The 23,577-nt window shown below is 37.1% G+C and overlaps 1 protein-coding gene across 3 annotated transcripts in view; it reads right to left on the minus strand.

Annotated features, from left to right (window-relative positions):
- The window catches only part of TMEM132D (transmembrane protein 132D), a 288,698-nt gene extending 286,290 nt beyond the window's left edge, over nucleotides 1–2,408 (minus strand). For 2 of the 3 annotated variants that reach the window (XM_080559648.1, XM_080559655.1), the window contains exon 1: nucleotides 1,370–2,408. The gene's annotated coding sequence lies outside the window, so the exon portion shown is untranslated. The remainder of the gene's footprint in view (nucleotides 1–1,369) is intronic. The other variant, XM_080559647.1, reaches the window with a different exon arrangement.
- Nucleotides 2,409–23,577: the final 21,169 nt, after the last annotated feature.

Consider the following 23,577-nt stretch of genomic DNA (forward strand, 5'->3'; position numbering starts at 1 on the left):
AACTTTTTAATACCTGATTTTGCTTAAAAAACAGATTCCCAAGAAAAGGAGAGAAAACCACCTTTACTTGCCATAGATCAAATCCCAAGAACTATTCTGAGTTATTATCATGTTTGTCTAGTAGTGCAAAATGACAACCCAAAAAAAAAAGAAAAAAGAATTACTGAATTACTGCGCTGAGACATAAGATTTATGTTCCCTTTAACAACTAAATTTAATAGCATCTTGACAGCTGTCCTAGACCACACAGTTATAGTACTATTTGTCATCTCTGGTCTTCAGATGGCACCAAACCCATATAATGCAGAGCCTTAAGCACTTTGCCTGTTATTAAAAAGAATGTTTAAAACTCCAGTGGCATTAACAAAGCCATGAATCTTTTGATTTGCTTCAGTTAGCACGGTTCAGCTGTCGGCCCACAGCCTGAACCCATCCCACATGACCCTTCAGTCTCACGACAGCTCTTCCCCGTCACAGCCCTGACAGGAATCACGATGCCCTTTATACACATGCACCTTCCCGCTGGTTTTCACATCAACTCAGTCCATTTCATCAGTTTGCTTTGGATGATGTTGGACCCTCTTTAATAGGTTCCCTCATAATTTTTACGAGAAATAGAGTGTGTATTGCATCACTTCTAAGTCTACCATTGTCTATAGCTTTTTATAATCGTGAAAACATCTATCCCAACAGAATTAAAATTCTTATACGGTACAGCCTGTATCATTTTAAGTCTGTTTTATGTTATGCCATAGCATTATGAGCAAGAGACACTCAACTGTCCAGCATACAAATATTTATGGTGCAGATCTCAAACAGTTTAAGTGAAACATACATCTAGCCATTGTCAATCTAGTATTGTCATGTGGTTGACATTAACATCTAGTATTGTCAATTTTTAGCATATAAGTCCAACAGCAAATTTAAGTGGCTTTACAAAAAAAGCAGGGAGAAGGGGGTTAAACATGATAATCAGTATGATGCTGGGCTGCAGCTGTGAGGAATATGCTTCAAGCAAAAGCTAGTGTCAGTTCAAACTCCAAGACAGGCACAGATTAGCATGGGTAAAGAGGGCAGCCATCACTTCCACAGCACTTTTAAGAACAGCTTCTGGCAGCCTGGTCTCATTTTCCATCTCCACAGGGGCCTATTCACCTGCATCTCCCTGCTAGCCTCTGCCAAGCCAGGGGCTCGCAGCCAGCACCGAGCCCAGACCTCCTCACACAAAAACCTGAGGGAGAAGAACGTCGCAGAGCAGCACCCTCTGACAGACCCTTTCTATATACAGTATAGAATATATATATATATTCTGTATTATACATATGATAAGGGGAATGGGGTGTGCTCAGCTGAACAGCCCCTGCTTTACCTCAGTGCTCATCTCCTGCTTTTCCTCGCTCCCCTCAGGGGAGCCACAGCTCAGCCCAGGCGCCCCGGGCGCCATCTCCTGACGGGACACCTCCAGGAACGAGCCCCCCGGGCTCTCTCCCGCTGTCCCCCACCCTCCAGCCTTTCATCTAACGGCGGCATTGCCCAAGGGACGGGGCCAGCCTCGCCCCATACCGCTGAGTGAGGCTGTGAGGTACTGTGAGGGGACTACGAGGGCCTGTGAGGGGCGGCCGGCCCCAGCGGCACGAGCTCGCTGCTAAGGCGGGGCGGGGGGGCCGTCAGGGCTCGGCAGGTGCGATGGAAGGGCTGCGCGCGAGGCTCCTCACCTCAGTGCTGGGGGCCGGCGGCAGCGCCCGGTGCCGGTGCTCGGGCTGTGGGCAGCGAGTCCTGGGGGTAATAAAGGGGGTTTGTGGCAGAAGGGAGCCTGTGGTAGGGTTTCCCGGCTCCGTCGTTGTCTCTAGGGGCTGTTTTTGGTGCTTGTTCCCCTTCGCAACCAGGAGGGAGGCGTCCCCCGCTGACTGGGGCGGCAGCTTGCGGTGCCCTGCCGGGCTCCCCTCCTCCCGATAAAAGAACGAAATACTGTAGTGGATGGTGTCAAAACAGCCTGATTTAAAGCTATAAAGTTGTTTCCCGATCTTCGAAAGCGTGGGGCTACCACTCTGAGAAATCACTTCAGGGGCAACATTTAAGGTTACGGCTTGCTCCTGCATAGGGAAGTACAGTAGAAATAAAAAAAAAACTCCAGCAACCCTCTGTATTTGCATTTAGACTGCTGGCATGGCAGACAATTGCTATAGTATCAAAAGGTATGGTCTGTAATCAAAACTTAAGTCCTTCTAATTAATAAATAATTTTAACGACGTGCAATCATGCTGTTTAGTCATATAGAGTATGTAAGTGATATTTCCCATTGAATTTTCTTTCCTGAGGCTGTTTTATTGCACTCATAATCTATAGGTCAAACAGAAATCTCCAATCAGCCTTAGGATGCTGATTCTAGGATTGCAGCCCTAATTAATTCCTATTTCTACCTTCAGGTTTTCGCAGGTGACAACTACCTAGTTAGCGCCCTGTTTGCCAGTACTGCAAGTGAAAAAATTAAGCATAATGCTTCTAAGTAGTTGCCATTTTAATCAAGATCTTAAAAAAGAAAGGTAGCAGCAGTGGTTGTTGGAAACGAATTCTAACTTCGCTAATGGTAAATTACCTTTTAGGGAAATGAATCATACACTTTGTATGGGTTTACTCTACGAAGGTTTACATCTCTGTATGTTAATAGTAACAGGGCTAGTGTGTTAACAGAAATGTATTAAGCTAAGATTTGGTGCTGATTTCATTGGGCTCACAATTTCACCAAGGGAGTTTCAGAAGTGGTTAACCATGGGTAGAAGCAGCCATACCATCTTGTCTGGTAAAATATGTATTTACATTAAATGAAATGCAGCAAATACGCTGAGAAATTGCCAAAGCTGGGAAAGAGTCTCCTTATATTACTGTTAAAGTTGGGTGATCCAACATCCAGAAAGTATCTAATAGTCTTAAATGGTTACTTATTCCATCTTTTTACAACTCTGCTATCATCAGTACGTATTTCTCCCTCAGCCTCTAATATATGGAAATGTCAATAATGCCTTGTTCTATAAAACGCATCAAGTACTTTTGTATTGCATTCAGGCTCATAAAAGTTTACTTGAGTTGATAAACAGCCATAAAAGAGGTTGTGCTGAATTGAAATAAAAGGTGATTTTTTTCATATTGAACTAGAGATTTTAAGCAACAGGCCTAGCTTCTTAGATTTCAGTTTTTGTCAATGACGTTTTGAAAGCTGATTATCATAGTGAATCTTAATTTTAGAGCTTGTTTAGAAAAAATTAGATCTGACTCCCTGGGGAGAGCTGCGTGAAACCAACACAGAGAACCTGTTGTTTAACTGGCATATTTGTTATGAAGTCTCTCACTGTCTTAATGTAGGACAAATTAAGCAGTTTGTTCTTCCCCTATGCTTAGTACTGTCAGATGTGCATAGAATAAGATTTTCTGATTTTCCTTTTTAAAAGAATGTAATTTGTTCTTATGTTGGTTACTCTGCACCCATAAGACAGAGGTAAGAAGCTGTACATGAGTTTAGAACTCTAATTTACCCCAACTAAATAATGAGACAAGACAGTGTTAAGCATATTCTTGCTATTTTGGGTATGGCTTCTAGTCTGAGAGTATGAGCTTTTCCATGTGACGTCTTCTAAGAATAGTGCTTTCCTTTCTGTATGAGGAAATATTTTTTGACATTCAAAGGACTCAGGGAAAAAAATATACAAACAATAAATGTTTTGTGCTTCATGCCATAAAATAGCTTTGCACTTTCTTTCAGATACTTGTCACAAATTAATAACTCTGAACTATCATAATAGTGTATTTCAAAATGAATAGAGAATAATTATAGTAATCAGGACACAAGCAATGCATAGATTTGGTGTGGGAATGAAACGTTTCCTTTCAACCAGTTTTTCCAGAGCTTTTTTAGAAAAACTGCTCTTTTAGATTCAGCAGGTGCCAGATCTTTATTATGTTAGAAACTAACTGAAGTTTCCAAGAACATTTTGGAATTATCTGGAATTGCAGAAACAGTTCTCAAAAGTAAAATGGCTTGCTCTGTGCTATACTGTAAACAAGTAACTGCACACTGATGTGAATAACTAAGTCATGGTACTGTTACCAGTAAGAGAGGAACACTCAAAGTAATAACTAGAATTTTAATGTGCTTTATTAGGGTATAAAACAAATATTGGTGAAGTTGCTCTGTGATATAGACCAGCACAAGGCACAAAGTCTTCCTGCTTGAGTTGGAACTGAATGAGACTTATTATTTGAGTGATAAAACATGAATTGATATCTCCTTGCATAATACTCACATGAAAGATGAATCAGAATTTTTGCATTTAGTATCATTTAGGTAACTCTTCTAATTTTTAAGAAATTTGTCCTAGTTGTCAATAAACAGGTGTTTTTAGTCACGGTTAACAAATAGGCAGTTCCAGATGAGAATAGTTGTCATACTGATGGTAAGTATCTAAATGCAATTATTCATTACCAGTAAATAGTGACGTTTTCAGTAATGACTGCATCCTGCAGAGCAAAAAACTTGATTGATCCTTCTGCTTTGTGTGTACATACATGTATCTCCATTTCTGATAAACTGCTTCCAACTAAAAATTTACAGATTTTCACAGTAATAGCAAATTAATTCTAAAATAGTTCATTCTAAAACCTTACAATGGCTGCCTAAATCACTTCTGTCTATTAATACCTGTATTGGGTTTTCTGATTAAAATTTCACAAGAACTTTAATGCTTTATTGCATTTTATTTGAATGTGTTGTTTTATGTTGTGGTATTTTCAATTATGCAGATGTGGTTATATATTAATTTGGATGTCTCACTTTAGCAATTAAGAGAACTTTGCTTTCCTTAGTAGCCCTTTTGAATCTGCCTTTACTTCTGATGGAGTTGTTCCGTTTGACATGTACAAATCTGATTTTCCATTCTAGCCAATACAACACTGTCTAGGTGAATTTAAAGGCTGGTTCTATATTCAGAGTTTACAAAAGAAAGATTTCATGTGAGAACTGCCTTAAGTGCTATTTTGTCATTTGAGCAGGAAATGACTTGCATGCATTATACCTCAAAGTCTCAGGTGACTTGCATAGATATATTTTGCTGTATCTACAGTTGTATATTCATGAGTCAGAGCTGCATTAAAATGAGACTGAGAGGAAGCTGGGATTGAGGATACTTCCTTGAGCACATCGCCATACTTACAGAGGGAAATTACAGCCATAAATATCACTGGAAGTGAGGCTTGCTGAAAGCTTATGTCAGTTCTTTAGTCCTGGTTTAAGATGCCTCTGCTTAACCCAAAGTGTTTTGTAATGTGCTACAAGGAGTACTATAAATGTTGTAGCTATTCACTAAAAATGTTTGTAATCTCGTTATCCCAAAAGCATAACTGAGTAAACAGCAGTATCTGTATGTTATTCCCAAGGGGAAAATGCTACATGGATAGAAACTACCGAGTTACTAAAAGATCTAGATGTTCCAGTCCTGTTATTCATTAGAATGGGAAGCATAATCCATGAAGGATCACAAACTGGGAGTCAGAATATCCAGAATCCTCATTGTGGCTAGTACTGGCCAATTATGCTGCCTTGAAGGGGACACAAGGACAACATTCAGAAATTATGAATTTACTCCAATTATTATTACAAGTACAGGTGCCAGTCACTTAAAAAAAAAATAATAATAAATTAGGAAGCTCGGTTTATTCCTCATCTAGAAAACAGGTATATTGATGCCATGCATTACAAGTTTTTTTGAAGGTTGAGAAAGGTCTTCATTAGTTATGCAGCTGGGATAACTCCCTGGCTTTTTTCAAAAAAAAAATATGAAAGAAAAAAAAAGGAATAATGGGAGATTTACTTACTGTGATCTGACGATTAAGTTTGTATGTTTATCACCTTAGAAACACTAAGGGTATTAATGCTAAACCTCTTTTCTCTCATAGGAACATTCCTAGAAGTATAAGAGAAGCAAAAACTGTTTTCAAACTTCTATTGGAAGGTAAGAGTTAATGCTCTTTGTATATTTAACAGTTTTTTGAGATGGTCCTGTCTCTTTCACCTGCTGAATACCACATGCAAGAAATCAGAATTTCAGTTAGCCATCTATCTCTGTGCCAATTCTCTACCTAAAAACAAAGTAGAACATCTGACATTTGTAGCTTTCACTCCAAGACTGACTTTGAGGAGAGAAGTAAAAAATCTAGCATGCTGTCTGTCACTTTCTGCTTGTAACAATACTACTAAGAGTGTGCTTAGAAATATTTTTCTAAGAGTGAACAATATACTGGAATCTCAAAGAAATATTTACCTTTTCTGCTAAACCAGTTGGGTGGCTGAATAAACAAATTTCATTCTCTATTACAGGTTCTAGTTTCCTAATAAAGATTTGGTTTCTTTTCTATAAGCAATAAAAGCTTGAAGAACATTTGGGCTAGCAGGAAAGAACTATGTATGCAACCTTTGTCACTCTAAATTGGATAGAATGAAGTTTTAGCAGCACAAAATCATTGTTAAATGCCTGCTGTCACTGAAGTCTGCAGTGTCAAAATCCATCAGGAAAGGAGAAAAAGCTCTAGGCCCCAAACATATTATTTGAGGGTGTCCCCCTGAGAGCAAGACTCTGAAATAAGCGTTTGTTTTTGCCTGTCTGCAGTTCAATCCCAAAAGAATGTAGAAGAATAGAAAAGTTTCAAACACATGCTAAAGAAGATCCCTATTAAGGAAGGGCTTTGAGTAGCACACTGCTGTTTAGTATTTGAATTGCTGGTATAAAAGTGAAAAGGGCAAGCAAGACTTATAGAGCGCTGTTGTCTGGCAAATACTCATACTAAAAATGGCATCCTGTCTTAATCCACACCTATTGTTGATGTTCGTGTCTTAAAAACCTTTCTAGATAGGGGAACAAAGCATTACCTGCAAAAAAAAATCTAATGCAGCAAAGAACTGAATTGCACATGTAACAGCGACTGTTCTATACGGTTCTGTTCTATATCAGTCATGTTTTTCTTTCTTCCCTGCTCCACAGAGGAAATGAACCTGTTATTGCAGTTAAAAGGAAAAATAGCTGATTCAGCACAGCGACAGGCCAGGATGCTGGCTGTTACACAGGTGTATTCCTTACAGCTACATCTCAAATATTAGTGTTTCATAGTTACCACGACCCTCTCTTTCTGTGGGATTCTTGCTAGGATCTCTAGTTGGAGGGGAGGGTTGCATTTTTCCTCTGAAGTTGAAATGGGCTTTTGTCTGATCATTCCATATGTTCTGTATTCTGGACCATACCCATCACAGATGTTCCTCTCCATGCTTTAAAACTGGGTATCAGCTCATTCGGCTTCAGCACTTGACTTTAAAAGGCAAACAAATCAAATCCCTTTCTTGAGGGTATAATGCATCATTTTCCCCTCTTTGACTGTGTATTATCTTCTTTTACATCTGATCACATCATCAGAATCTAACTTCCTGCATCTGTGTTGGCTAATTAGTGCCTTGGCTTTAAACCTTCTCCTATCAAAAATATACATTTTTTTTTACCAGTCAGTATTTATTTTATACAAAGAGTTCTGAGCACATTTAATAAAAAGTGGAAGTGTAGTGTTTTCTCTAAATTGGACATACCAAAGCAGAGTGAAAAGACTGGGATGCAGAAGTAAATAAACCAATGATTTAGACTGGGGGGCAGTGAGGGGGAAAGTGGATTGTTTCACTAGGAATCAGTGGGGCTAGTACTTCAGTGGCAGCACCCAGACAGGTCACACTAAACAGTGAAAGATTTTCAGAAACTGAATTTAAAAATCAAACCCCCTTTGGCTCAAAGCCTGTGAGGATAAATAACGACTTAGCATGAGAGAACTGTTAGTGATTTGATTTCAAAACTTTCTTTGAAAAAGCTGTTTACCCCTGACTTTGAGACCAACCAAAATAAAAGCAAGGTGCTTTGTAGACTCATGATCAGAAAACAGATGCATCTTTATATGGCTTAAAGAGGTAAAACTCCACTAATCTATCCAAGTTATAATGTGGTAAATCAGCTACACAGGTCTCACTTTCTTCTGACCAAAATAATTTGAAAAGTTAGAACCATTCTTTTTAATGGTGTTAGTATACTGGCTTTATTTATAAACAGCGAAAATATTCTACAATCTTTGTTTTGCTCTCAGATGTATCTAATGAGTTGCAAGGTGTATTCATACAGATTAATAAATGGAACAATTAAGTGATAGATTGAAGGCTGGGAGCAATTCAGTGTTAAGTATATGCTGTCATCTACTGGTCATACCCTGCAATCTTGTTTCCTGTGTTCAAATTCTGGTTTCTTTTGGCATCAATGTTAAAAGTAAATTGATTATCGTCCTTGTCTGTTAACCATTACTGCAATGAATATTTGTAGCAATTTAGCACTTACATGTCAGTATCTATATATACATTTACATGTACATAGGTGTTGAAATTTATTTGAGGGGAGTCAGAGGATGTTTTAACAGATCAATGGACATGTACCAATACTGAGTCAACACTGTAAACTGTGCACACATTTTACACGTTAATTGAGGAAACAGATCTATGCTACTAACATAGCTTCTCTCTACTCACACAAATTCATTGTTATTTCCACTCTACATGTGAAATTTTTTTATTACTTTCCAAGTATCCTGAGGTCATGAGGTGAAATAATATAACATTTTGAGTGTATTTTTGATAATTTCTGGACACTTTCAGTATTTCTTTACAATAATCAGAATAACTTTTAAGATTATTCTTCATAAAGCAGTCTCAGTCATTTAACTCCAGCAGAAACTGACTTTAAAAAGGATGCAAATTATTGCAAGCTATCCATCAGTTTTGTTTTAACATTAGCTTTAAAATTTTGATCTGAATACTATCATTCTTATCCCTTGTCTTTGCAGGACAGACCAAGTTCTAAATTCAAGCACAAGGTTTAAGGTGCTTTTGAACCCTCCACTAGAATTCTGTAATTTAGGACCTATATTCAGTACTTTTAGAAGATCTGGGGTGATGAGTTGAAACAATTAAGTGATGTTTAGTATTTCATTTATTCATAAAATTAATGTGAATACAATATAAATGTTGAGTTTTCTTCAAAGAAAGTGGTAGCTGAGCATGTGAGAATCTTTGTGAAACTTTCAAATTCTAATATGACTTTCACCATCTAACAGCAGTATAAAGAATTTAGTCATCTATGCAAGCACATGCTACTTGACATCTTTGAGAGGTGTCGGTAGAAAATGAGGATATTGACTGGTACCACTTTTCTTCACTTCTGAGCAATTTATAGTCACTTGTTTTGGCAAGTGAACACCTTACCTCTGTAAGTGATAGGCTTACGTATTTACAATATGTAAATAACAGCTCTCATTTTTCAGTATGGAACAATCTCTCTCATTTGCAGATTTATCAGCCTTCAGATACCTGCATGGGGTTGGACTACAGCATCCCAAACTGGGTTGATTTTACAATATTTTTTAAGATTTTAAGATTGTCTAGAAGAGAAGCCTTCTAACTTAGTGTTGATTATGTGCTTATTACGGCTGGGAAACCACACTAGATTTAGGCCTCTCCTCAGTAGCATTTAGCTCTTCTAAGAATCTGTAAGCACAGGTTACTTTAAAAGCAATAATGGGGAGCTTAGCCCATTGTAGACATTGAGCACATAGAGGACTGTGCTTTATTAATTATCATATCAGTCTCATTCTCATGCATTTTGCTTCTTACTGCTCTGCATCTACTATTCAACCATTTCTCTTCAATGTTCTGTCAAGTCTGTGTGGGAAATCACTCTCACTGGAGGAATACCAGGTCAGTTGGCATATTAAGCAATCTGATTACATCAGGCTTTAATCATAATATTTCAGATAAGCTAAATAGAAACTTATAAGTAATAAAGAAACATGTCTGCTACAAGACAATGTAGCAGGTGATCAACTTACGTGTTCTTGGGAAATCAGACTGTCTGAAGAGAATATAACTTCATTTTTCTCTGTTAGAAACAATAGAGTATGGAGTCATTGGGCAGAACCTATTATTGAGCCTGTATTGAAAGAGGGAAAAAAGAATGTTAATCAACTCTTGATTAAAATGTATGGCTCAGTCTCATAAACTGGAGGAAGTCAAATCTTGACAAATGAGAATTTCCTAAATGAACTTCTGCTTGAAAAGATCATAAGTGCCTAGTCTTGCTTTATGATATAATCTCCGTATAACTCCATCAGTTATATGGAGATTTTCAAGACACACTTTCTCATACACTCTAATTCTATAGCAGCAGTTGGAAAGGCAGCTTGGACATGATGTGATTTTAGGTCCAAGAGATAATTTCTCTATGCACCTATTTTTTTTTCTTACTGTTTTTTTTCATGGACGTGCAGATATTTTCCTCTTTCCCTTTGAGGAATGAAGACTACTGCAAAAAGTTTGACTCCTGATATAGTATTTCTATTATGCCTTAGCTCACAGTTAACCTTATGCAGAATTATTTAAAGAGCTATATGCTCCTTTGTTCCATATAAAAATAAACAGGGATCCCTTTCAGCTCTAAAAGAAGGAAAAAAAGCAAGTGTGTAAGGAATCAAATGGTAATTACAGATAGGAAGAAAGGTGTGAGGTGAGGCACAGCATTTTGTTTCTTGATGATCTTATGTAGCTTTACCTTTTCTTACAGTATGTCATAGTTTTTTACTAGCAGAATGCTGGAAAGAAACACTGTTAATGACAATCAGATCACTATTTTTTAACAGTATATGTCATAAGTATTAGCAACACGTTTTCTTTAACAATAGCTAGAAACCAGTTACAAATAGACAATGCTCTTACTATGAGAACCTTAGTGTAATAGCTTTTTTTTTTTTGCAGTACCTAATCCTTGCATCATTAAGGCCATAAAGGATAATGAACAGACAAATATCTAGTTTTTTAACTAATCTTCATACCAATAAACAGGATTCTAAGCTTACTTGTAAATGGAATTTGAAGAAGCCAACTTGTATGTGTAAAAGCGCTTTCAAAAGTTGAGTCCACCACTGAATTACATAAATAGCTTGTGTACAGGTTACCATTTGCTGTTTAGTATTCTATTTTTGTATATTTCTGTGAAACTATGTAAAGCTTTGCAAGATTTTTCCAGTAAGAACTGAATATGTATGTACTTTCTAGATCATAACCAGGTAACTTGATCAAAAAGAAATTAACTCTCACTGCCTCTGTCACTTTCTGAAACTTTCTGCAAATCTGTGAAACTTTCTGCAAATCTGCCTGGGACAGAAGTCTTCCAGACCGCAGCGATAGTTTGTTGTTAATCTGGCCAGAACACATTCAAATGTTCTGGGCTGGTGTTTGAAGGAAAGCTACAGAGCTTTTCTCTCTGAACAACTTTTGAATTATTGTAGTCTTGGTCGTGGAGGAACCTGTATTGTACAGATCAAAATTGGTAAGAATTTTCTTGTGAAATAGTTTTAAAATGATGGACAATTTGAAGACAAGGTGGGTTCAGTTTGGGGAAAAAGCATTCCATATCTGAGGCGTACCTCACCATCCTACCAAGTTGTCATTGCTCAGTCTTCTGCCTGAGCGCCCTTTGTTAAATAACACAGGTGAAAGATAAATGAATGGGGAGTAATTTAGTGAGATTAAATGGACAAGACTTTGGACTCTAATCATAGCTTCTGCAGTGCCTCATACCTGAGCAAGGAAGAATTGCTAAGTTCCAAAATGCCAGGGTCATTAATCAGCCCTTTGATGTTGAAGTGATATGATATAATGTTCACAGCTTGTAGAGAACAGAATTTTGTTTTGCATGGATCTGCAAATTTGCTTCGTTTTGTTCAGCCCTGCTGTAAAATTCAGGGAATTAAAGTAACTGAATCATTGATCTATGAATATGATTTCTGAAATACCATGAAACAACATAACAATAAAGGATATATCTGATTGGAGTTTTTTTTAATGCAAATTCTGTAGTTAATTTATCCTTTGGCATTAGCTGAGCTGAGTATGCCTCTCTGTCATGGAAGTCTGCAGCTGGCATCATTGGGCCTAACCTACTGAAAGTAATTAGAGTTCAGAGGGCTCCCAGTTGACTTCATAGAAGGATAGTTTTTTGCTCCTGCCTAAATGGCAAAAGATCCTGTAGCTTTGTTAGTATTGGATCACATCAAATATTTTTATTGTTGAGCAAAATTCAGACCAGTCATGTTTTCCATAATGACAGATGTCCACTAATGGCAAGCTTAGAAGAGGGGTCCTGACTTGGTTTTGATATAGTAGAAAAATTGCAACACATGTTGTGCTGCTTGTAGCCAAGGACTGTTGTGCTGAGAGTTCAAATACATGGGCAGTGTTTTATAAACAGGACATTTCTGATGTGCCATTGCAAACCACAGTGGAGTAAATCAACACTGTAATGTTGAATGACAAGGACTTTGCGAATCAGATCAGTCAACTGTATTTGTACTTTTCTGTTGTTCCCTGAGGAATCAAGTGTTTTTATGTTTGTATGCCTGCATTGGCATAACAGACACTCTGAAATTTGATTCAGAATGGTTTTGTACTCAAGTAATCTGCTTCTCCCACTTAATGGTGTTGGGAGAGATCCCATTTTGAAGTTTTATCAAATATGCATAGGGAATTTAACTTCTGTTGGTTTACTGGAATCCTTCAGTCTTCCGCTGCATTCAAAAAGTAGGCCTGGAGGGGTGTATGAGGCAAGGAACAGCAAATAAAGAAAATTATTTACAGTCTATACTAGATGCAGCCTTCTCTGGAACATTATGTGCAGCAGTGATCACTCTGTCCATGATCCATGTATACTGGTAAAGAAGGTGTAGCATCAGGTGATGAGGATGGTGTTCTCATATGGAAGATGGAAAAGAGTGAATCATCACTTGGGAAAGGAGATGAAGCAGGCATAGGTTGAGAGAAGACGTTCAAAGTACATAGTATAATAAGATAATGAAAATTTCCTGTTTAACTTTTCCTCTGCTTGTAACAGGAAAGACGAGGGATAGACAGTAAAAATAAGATTCAAAACTGCCAAAAACAAGCAGTCCTCTGTGTATAGGGGAACTTGTTGCATAAAATTTGAGGTTAAAATGTTAGTAGGATCTAGAAGAGTTAGGTATTCCTTCGGGTAACAAAAATATCCAGAGATGTCATGTTCAAACAAATCTTTATCCTTAAGCAAGGATAAGGACTAATTTGGAGGGATGGAGAAGAGCAGATGGATTACCCCAAAGATGCCCATTGCTTAAATTCCCTCTGAAAGGTGAACACAGGCTACCGTCAGATGTGAATAACTACAGTATGTGAACCACGCCTCTAATTCATTTCCTCAATTTTTTGCTCTTTGCAGCAAAAGGACTGGAGTTGTACAGAATTTTTCTAGAAATGCAGTTACGAGTCAAGATATAAAATGAGATTTCTCAGTAAGGCATTCACAGGAAAGTAAGATGATAATGTGGTAGGATGCTATCTGCTGAAGGTACTAGCACAAGGAGAAGGCGTGGTTTGAATTCAAACCTCTTATCCAAATGAGAATGCAACTAGGTTTAACTATCCTATGTTCTAAATGTTTTTATCTAAGCAGGATTAATCACCTCACACAAAGGAAGAAAACTAATAAATGTAAAAATCTGATAAATAATGAATCAAATAACCAAGGACATCTCAATATCAAGTAGTCAGAATTCTGCAAAATAGGATGCAATACTATTTTTTCCCACTACTAGTATCCAACCTCCATCATACAAGTTTAAAAATGTAACAATTTTAAACAAACCTGGTCTATTATAACTATATTTAAAAAAAAAAAAAAGAGAGAGAGAGAGAGAAAAGAAACACAAAGAAAAAAACAGCCAAACAGAAAAGTAATCCTTAATATCAGTTTCCTCTTTTGACATGCACATGGATGCAAGGACAAGCACATGTCCAGAACCCATGCTAAACTTACCCAGCAATCTCACTATTTTTAATAATGGTGCTGTTTCAATAAGTTCCTGGGTTCCCTGGGCAGTACTTGGAGACTTTTGACAGAATATTTGAAGTGACTGGTAAAAAAAAAAAAAAAAAAAAAAAGGCTGTGTAAAGGTCTAAAATAAGATTGTAAATGAACCATTGCTAGAAAGCAAAAAGCAATTGTGTTTTGTGAAAGCTGTCTCCGTTTGCTGCATAGTATTTGTCAGTATCTACTATAGCACCAGGTGAAAGGCTTGTAGAGGTTAGCTTGCAAAGAAGCAGGTGCAGATGTTGCTTAATGCTTTCAAGTAGTATTCAAAAAATATTTTAATAGGTCTTTTCCTGTCACTCATACTGGGTGGGAACTTCATTCCATGTTATAAAGATAATAAGTTTCACTCCTGTGATGTTATTGACTTAATCTTGCAAGAAAGTCAGACTCACGGAAAAATAGGACTGGCAAGGATTTTAAGATGAATCAGAGCAATATCACAGTTCCAGTAACTGTTTGTGCATCCTCTGAAACAAAAATTGTTGGCTTCTATTCAGCCTGTGATATATTTCAGACCTGCAGAGCTGCTACGCTAGTCCATTGTTCTCCATCCTATATTAATGGCTGAAGATGCACCTTTGTAAAATACCCAAATGCTCATGGTTTTCTAACAAATATTTAAAAAGGCACAAGTCTTATACAAAAAAGACTGCATGGTGTCAGTGTAGAATCTGACATATGGTTGTCTTTTTCCTTTCTTTAAATGTGCTTGAAGAGTGTGAGTTATTAAAATAATAATCTCTTGGTGTGTGTATGGTTGCTTCTCATGAATAATCGCTAGCCAAAATTTCACTGAGATCAATGATAATTTTACCTATATTGAGATATAAATTACACATCTGAAGCTATAAAGTGCCTTTGGAAGACCAGGGTGAGCTGTAATGTGGAGATACCAGGATGTGGTATGAAGCCCAATTCTTCATGCATGCTGTCTTCATGCTTTCACTTCTTATGGAATGGTGTGTTTAAAGGACGATAACAGTAGATGCTGACATCTAGTGGTTTTGCAGTACCTGCTGCTTCAACATTGAAGATATAACTCGGTCACCTACCTTTTTCTAGAGTGTTGAGAAGGGTAACGGTCCTTTTCGAGCCCTGCTGCAAGGCTATAATTTATAGACCGGTAATAAGCTTAGTTTTAAAAACTGCAGTTACTTTCAGTATTCATTTTTACCTCTAGAGGCTTTGTAGTGTCTAGTTAAAAAAGAGTTGCATGTTTTTCTCTCAACATTCCATAATCCATAATTTATCTCAACATTCCATAATCTGAATATGCTCCAAAAGAAAACTTTCATCATCATGAGTAACATCTGAATGTGCGTGGTTATGTGACCTGAACGCAGTAGGAAAACCCTTTAAATGGTTATTGAAGTGTTTTACACAGGAGTAGAATGGTGTTACATCGAAGGCATTAAAAGCTTGCAGCCCTGACCCAATTGTTGTCATTGTGTGTTCCAAGATACTGAGGTAATTGAAGCCCTAAAATCTTGAAATCCTGTTCAGAGAAGTACATTAAGAGATCTTGATGATATCTGAATTTGGTATTTTGTCAGCCATTAGTGCTAATAGTGAAAAAACAACCAGACAAATTCACAGAGGAAACAGTCACTAAAAACTGTTAAATTCATGCACATTTACTGGTTTGGAAACTCCTGGAGTCACAAATTTTTGGAAGCTGGTTCTGAGAAGTATGACTTGTTCTTATGCCTTTGCTGGGCTATGTTTATTACTGCAGATACTTAGTTTGGATGTCAGTTTTTCACTCATCTTCCCATGCTTTATGAAGCATCATTTCTATGAAATATTTATTCTGATACCACACTTAATTTTCTCCATTATATAAAGGTATAAATCATTCCTTCAACTGGATAAAGTATAAAGGCTAAGAGAAGAGATTCCTCTAAAGATGATGAAGAATCAATTTTGACAACATAGAAGAAACCAATTGCTTGTGTTCATAGGTTTCCTTTTAAAGGAAAAATTTAAGAACAAAGACCTGTGTGTGTAAGCCATTTTCTGTACACAACAATCAGATTTATCATCCCTATTTTGTCCTTTGAACAGAGGTACATATTTCTGAATGCTCTTTGCTGGTGTTATGTTTATGGGATACCGACCTGTCTACAAATTTACATTTTATAGAGTAGTTTCATAAGAATTCCAATTAGAGTTGCCTTAAATTTTGCCTGCTATCTTTGTGAGCTTGAGCTTGCAAAATATCTTCTAGGTATTTGGAATTATATCTAGTGTGTGTATATGATTGTGTGTGTGTATGTATATGTGTGTGTATATATATATATAAAAGTGTGAGAATTCGTAAGTGTTAATATAAAAATCTACAGCGCAGAGTACAGTAAAGAGAGAATCCTGATCTGGCCAAGATTTATTGTGTGCTTAACTTTATATGCAGTAAGTAGTTATACAGAAGTCCAATGTGGTATTTAAAGTTAAGACCATATGTAAATCTTGACAGCATCAGGGCATAAATGGTCCAGTGCTGCTGCATCAGAGGAAATAGAGCAATCACAGACAACTGACACATTCTTTAATAGCAAGTGAGCTTAATCTATTTTCTTGTTTTGTCAGTAGGATGGTGTAACTGTGTGGAGAGAATAGGCTCAGAAATTCGACACTGTAGATTATAAAACAGAATATTAAAAATAGGTGAACAAGAGAGAGAAGGAATGGCTAGGCAAATTGACTGACTTTGAAATCAGTACTGACAGCTCTGGAGATACTCATCACCAGCTTATTTTGATTCTATCCCAAACCTGTTGATGTTGTTACAGCCACTGGTCAACTTGTGAGCTGGATTCTGCTTCTCCTTGTACTGAAGTTAATCAGCTTTCTTATGCAAAGTCTCAGTTGTCAGTTTGTGTGTTAAATGAGCCTAATGAAAAGAGGTGTCTTATTTCAAAGAGCTGGGGCATGCTGGGGTAGCTGTGAGAAAGGAAGTTGGAAACTGTAAGAGATGCAAACAGGAATTTAGATGACTGAGTTCAGTTCTTGTCTGTTCCATATCTCTGTGAAGTTGTTTGATCTTGCTCTCTGCCTCAACTTCTCACCTGTAAAAGTAGATAAGTTTTTTTTTTTTTAATACTAGCCTTTTGGGGATCAGGTTTTGTCATATGGTATAGATCTAGTATAGATCCCAGCTGGGCCCTTTGGACACTACTGTAATACTAATAGTACAAAAAGGGGTTATTCACACTCTGTGCTATAATTGCTCTTGCTGAATCAATAAAGTTTATAGCTAGGACTGTTCTTGGAGGCAACTCTACTGGGAGTTATAACTACTGAGAAAATATAAAGAAATATGCAAAAAGTTGTAAAAGATTATTAGTGTAAAATAAGATTTTGTTTTTAAATGATCTCTATCTTTACTCATCTGTTACGTACATCTGTTGTGTAATGCTATTTCAGTTTTTCTCTAATATTGAATCTAAATTGTCTACCAAATGAGATCTGCAATTGCATTACACGATTAGGATTAGATGCCAAGCTATGATTAGTCTTATTCCTCTATGATAAAAAAGGTTAAAAAAAAAATGGTGGTTGGAAGGACTGAATCTTCCAATTAACTGTGCAGCATTCATTGCAATTGACATCAGAGGGAGTAGAAATAACTTGAAAACAACAATTTTTGTAGCATTTTCCTTACGGAGAGAACTTAGAAAGAAGCTGCTGTTACATAGTTTTTTTTTCCTGTGGAGCCCTGTAGGATCCACAGTAAGAGTTTAGTTAATAGATTAAGGAACTAGTGGGAATCCAGTGAGGAAAAACACAATTTGTGGATCCCAGTTGGGTTGTGCATATATCTAGATTGTTTGCTCCTCTCCCCTGTCATAAATGCAGAAATGAAAATAAATAAATAAATAAATAAATAAATAAATAAATAAATGTGGGGTTTGATGAAAGAAATGAAATGGAGAAGTGAGGGATATGGAGAGTGTAGGCAGTACTAGGGTTAAACAACCAGATGACATTTGGGACTATAACTAAATAAGTCTCTATAACATCACTAATCAAAAACACCACCAAGTAAATGGATTATTTCTGTTGTTGTTACGAGCAGGTTTAATTTTTTTGTGTTCTTGTTTAGTTTTGGTTGGTTGGTTGGTTGTGGCTAATGGCGTTGCAGTACACGCATCAGGCCACAGGGTGGAGATACATTTATTAGAATTAGGTTTTCTGCTAGGTACATTTTCAAGGGGTTTAGTCACCGTTGTAGCAAGTATATTTAAGAATGGCTTTTCTGTTTGAAGTAAGATAATGACTGTATACTTGTTAGTGCAGAGATTTTCATGTTCCTTTGTAGCTGAGGGGTGAAAAAGGATATGCACAAATACCATTTGTCCACCAAAGCTGAAATACTATGCAGATTCAAAAAACAATTCCAATTTTTACGATCATGATAGAAATATTCATGACCATTCAGAGACTTTAATTAGCATAGTATTTAAGATATTATCTAAAATATTCAGGTTTGAGTTCCTGCCCTAAGACTGAATGTTTTTCATTTAAGATAGATTGGTCTCCTAATAACTAAGCTGCTAAAAGATAGGTCGTTGCTTGATTCCGACTTCAGAAAGCTTTCCGAAATATTTTTGCAGCAAACAAAAGAATGACTTGGGGACTGAAGAAGTAGCTTCAATTTCTATACATCTAATAATGCGATATACCAAGAAAAAAAGGACAACCTTTCAGGCATGCAAGAGTTTCTTCAGAGCGTCTTTCAGAGCTTTGGATTTGTAGGACAGAAAATTTGCATACTCTTCCCCAGTGTGCTTGTAGCATTAGGGCTATCACAAATATGATATAATTATTTCTTAATACATATTTTGAAAAAGTTGTTTTTACATACACTTTGTATTGAACATTTCATGAAAATTTATGAAGGCCAGTATGATTAGCACTGGGTGCCCTGTTGCAGTTTGTCTTCTACATTTGTCTTCTCTTCTGGCTCACATAATCTTCTTTGTCTAAAAAGTCAGTATATGACTCTTCTCTCCTGGAATGCAATTGTGTGCAAAAAATGGATTTTTATTATACCTTCATACATAGGTGCTATACAGTGTATATTCTGAGTTAGATCTTGAATGCTGTGCAACATTTAACAACATATGCTGTGTTTGTTTGGCAAGGCAGCTCTGAATTTGTTGCTACAGTACATGAAACATCATATAAATATAATGTTCTTTTCCCTTCAGTCAGCTTAATCCATATGTGATATTTCAGACCAAAATATCTGTATATTTTTAGCAGCCTCTTATGGTGAAGTAATGCCCCTGAGAAGATTCTTACATAGAAGATGTCTGTTTTTTCTTGGAAGCCACACACATGTAACTTATCTGTGGTTGCACCCGCAACATGACAAGCATAGTTTTGATGCAAAGGAGTTTTATAGTCATGATAATACAGAATTATTTGTACCTCTGAAATTGACAGCTTGGTACTGACAGTAAATATGTGGTTGAATAGCCTTTAAGGTTCAGATGTTGTAGTGCTTCAGTTATTATTTCTTGTTATTTCAGTAGAGGAATGACAATTAACTAGTGTTCTGTTCTAGGATTTCATGTGCTTTCTCCAGAGTAGGTCAAATTTATGCTATAGCTAATAAGGATTGTCATTTTTTCATCATGTGCCTACATCTAATTTGATTCATGTGAACTTAGCTCTTTGGAATTTTCATGCTGACACTAACCCACGTATTACATATATACTAACCAGCATGAACTCTTGATACTGAATCACCATTAATCTGGCCAGTATCTAGTAGAGTGCAAGTGGAGCCCATACACTTGACAGCTGTAGTTATCTTAGAGCATTGAAATAGTAATCTGCAGTGAAATTCACAGGGCAAGCAATTTACAGTGCACTTGATGCCAATTGAAGATGCCAATTGTGCAGAAATAGTATGAGTTTTGCAAATTCCAGTGCAACATGCAGTGCTCATTGTAATTTCTCTTGCAGCAAATTCTGATATGGAAGGAAAGTTTCTCTGTTATATAGGAGTGGTTGAGGAAACAGGAAGTATAATTATCCTGAGGTATGAGAAAACTGGTGCACCTTCTAAAAGGCAAATGATAGAGAGATCCTCTGATTAGAAAACTGATGCAGTTTTGCTCATGTGGTCAGAGTGGTCTATGAGGACCACACTGTGATGAGATTGCCACAGTTCAGAGAGCAAATGATCTTCAAATACATAAGACTGGCACAGAGAAAGGGATTAGTTTCTTCTTTACCCCCTACAGACAGGATGAACGGTAACAGATGTGAGTTGGAGCAGACAAGATCCAAGTCAGAAGTTAAGAAACACTTTCTGATGAAAGTAGAGTGAAGCATTAGAATAGATTTCCTGGGAAACTGGAGTGTCTCCAATGTTAAAGGTCGTGAAGTACAGGTAGATAAACATTTGTCTTGAGTGACCTAAAATCAAGCTGATTCTGTGGAAGAGCGAAGGGCCTAGATGACCCCTGTGGTTCCTTCCAGCTGTAATATTTTATGGAGGTGGTTGTGAGCAGATTTCAGCCAGGTTTCACCTGATTAAATGGAAATGACCCTTCCTTGCAAACTTTGGTGCTTGGTCCTTTTAAGGGTTTATTAGTGTAATCACTCATGTATGCAAAGCAAGAAGTTCAAGGGCTTTTGTGGTTTCTCATCCCTTTTGCATTCCAAGCATCTGCTTACCTTAAACTTGATGGACTTTGTCCACTTCCTTCCTCTGCTTCCCACTTCCCAGCTCCCATTAGTCTTAATGCTTTTCATGCACTGTATCTGGCACACACTAGTCCCTTTTATCAAAGGACTTTCACACCTGAGGCCTCCAGTCACATACTTGCAGTAAAGTAACAGCTTAAAAGCAAATCCTCTCAAATCCTGAGGCCAAACACTGTAACAAACATATCTTCTCAAGGGATCAGTTTCCAAATGTGCTTTTGAACCTAAGTCCCAGCAGGCATTTGGCTTTAAGTGTGTGATAGGGCTTTATTTATTTATTGTAGAGCCATTCCCCCTCCATTGTTTCCCTCTCAATATGTGCTATTTAAACCTGTACCTCTGGTGTTTTCTACCATTGAAGTGTAGATTAGGAGAGAGCCTCTGTGTGGTGAAACATCGCAGGACAAAAGATGTATCAAAATAAAATCTTATGGGAAAGTGTCAGTTACTGGGAGAAGGTATCTCATGTTCTGGGAGGGAGGGTTGAGGGGAGGGAGAGAAGGTAAATCGCTGGTTTGAATCAGTATTTCTTTGAAAATACGCTCTGTGTGGGCAAGGGTTGAATGAAGAGGATTTTAAAAATGTGAATGATTATTAACATCTTTCTAAAATATTGTACAAGATGTGTCATAAACTACTTCAAGGTGCAGAACAGGTCTCATATAGTGTGGTCACACCAGAGATAATTTTAAATAGTGTGTGAATTCTGCAGGTCAGTTTGCAAACTTCTACCTGCAAAATTTAGCATGTGCCTTTGGAGACAGCGTACTTCATTGTGTGTAAAATGGTTGCTTGTACTTGCAGAGGAATATTAGCGCATTCAAGAGCCTGTTCAGACATGCAGTTTTGCAGCTTGCAATTAGTTGTTGGCTTTTCTTTTTTTGTAGATACTATTGCTTGGGACGTTTAGCCCTGTGTGAGCTCAATGGTTGGTTGTTTATGTATCACAGTTGTTTCAATCCATGCTGAGTATTGCCAAACTATAGAACAAGACCAACCCCACCTAGAGCAGCACAGTTCGCTGAGGACAGGGCTATGTACTGGGTAAGGCCTGATTCTAATCTTGCTCTTGTCAGCTTCATCTGCTGACGGTTCATTTTCAGGTGACTATGTACTGTAAAACCATCACTCACATTCTTCTTCTTTCTCTCAGTTAAGCACAGTCACATTAGGTTGTTATTCTTGTTTGAGGAAAGATATCAAGTAATCATAATGTGAAGTCTTAATTTAAAGAATGGTTGCACAGTTTCTTTCTTTCTTTTTTTTTGGGGGGGAGGGGGGGTGGGGGGATAATTATGCCTTGTAAATCAAAGCCACTCCAGAACTACAGTATCAGCTCATGCTCCCTTATTCTAGTAAATGAGTAAATGTCTTTTCATTCCTTCTTTCTCTCTCACAGTTTTAAAGGGTTTGATTTTTCATGCTGTGGAACTTAAAGTACTAAGCATTCTCAGTTCTCCCCTTTCTCTGAAAATTCCTTTATTCTCATTTTACTGGGAAGAGAAAGGGGGATTGTCAGTAGAGACAAAAGTTAGAAAGTCCAGGTCAGTAATTCCATGTAAATCTATCCCTCCACATACCACTTCTCCATTCAACTTAAATACCCTTTGACACTTTCCAGACCCCTGACATAATTTTGTTGCTCTGTATTCTGTTGCTCCACATCTTGATGAAGGTGAGTATCAGGTGAAAATCTGACACTTCTGTACATTGTAAGGCCAAAATAACCCTTAAGATTTGTTTATAATTCAACCCTTGAACATGAAAATATCTAGATCAGTTTAACTGATACTTTAAATTCAAGCTAGTTGGCCTGTTGAAGAGAGAAGTTGATGCTCTGATTACCAGTGCTACTTGATGTAACTGGCTCTCAGCTCTTCAAGTTACCCCGCTTCTAAAATGTTAATTTAGCTTCTCTTTGCACACCAATACTTTTCAGTTTGGTTATTCTTACCCAAGATACAACAGTTTGAAACATGTTATTTCAAGAAAGTAACTCAAGTTAGCTGTTACAGTGAATAAAAGTGCAATAATTTATTGAGACATTGAACTTGGGAGAAGCAGCCAATTCTAAAGCTAAATAAGACTTTTAATACCAGGACTTAAAACTATAAAGCTCTATAAAATTATTATGGAGGGTTTTTTTGTTTTGGTTTGGTTTGTTTGATTGTTTGTTTTGTTTTTAACAAAAGAAGGAAAATAAAAACAAATGCTTAAAGCTACGTATGCCACAAACAACATGAAGAATCCAAAAGTTGAAAGCACCTCCATTGGGCATAGTCAGCAGAGGGGATATCTGTGGGATACTGAAATGTAAATTAGTTGTAACAAAGTCCATTATGTCATCAATTTGTTTGATAAAGTTTAGATGTATATGTTGCTGTATAAAGTTTCCACGTTTTATCTCCTTAACCTAGTCTGCATTTGCTAAAATTGATGATGAATGGTAGTTTCATATTCATTACGATATGCAGCAGATAGTTTTCCCATAGGAATACAGGGCTAGCCATAAGTGAAAGCCTTTGACCTCTTCTACACTCTAAATCAGATCATAGTTCCAGTACAGGTTGGGTCCAGACCTTGATACAAAATAGCTTTGTACTATGCTCATAAATACAACCAAGCTATATCGTGGGAAATATGCTACTTCACTGTCTTGTGTCAAAGATGTCATAAACACATGGGATTACTACTCTTTTGGTCTGTTCATTTTCATTCCTTTGGTCTTGTCAAGCAGTATGAGCATGTCCCCAGAGAAGATATCCTCCCAGTGTCTCTTTCAAGTAGAACAGTTCCGTTATTCCCTTTTTGCAGATTAAGTTTTTTTGAAACTGCA

Source organism: Anser brachyrhynchus, assembly GCF_964034855.1.
Source record: "Anser brachyrhynchus genome assembly, chromosome: 17".
Taxonomy (NCBI): Eukaryota; Metazoa; Chordata; class Aves; order Anseriformes; family Anatidae; genus Anser; species Anser brachyrhynchus.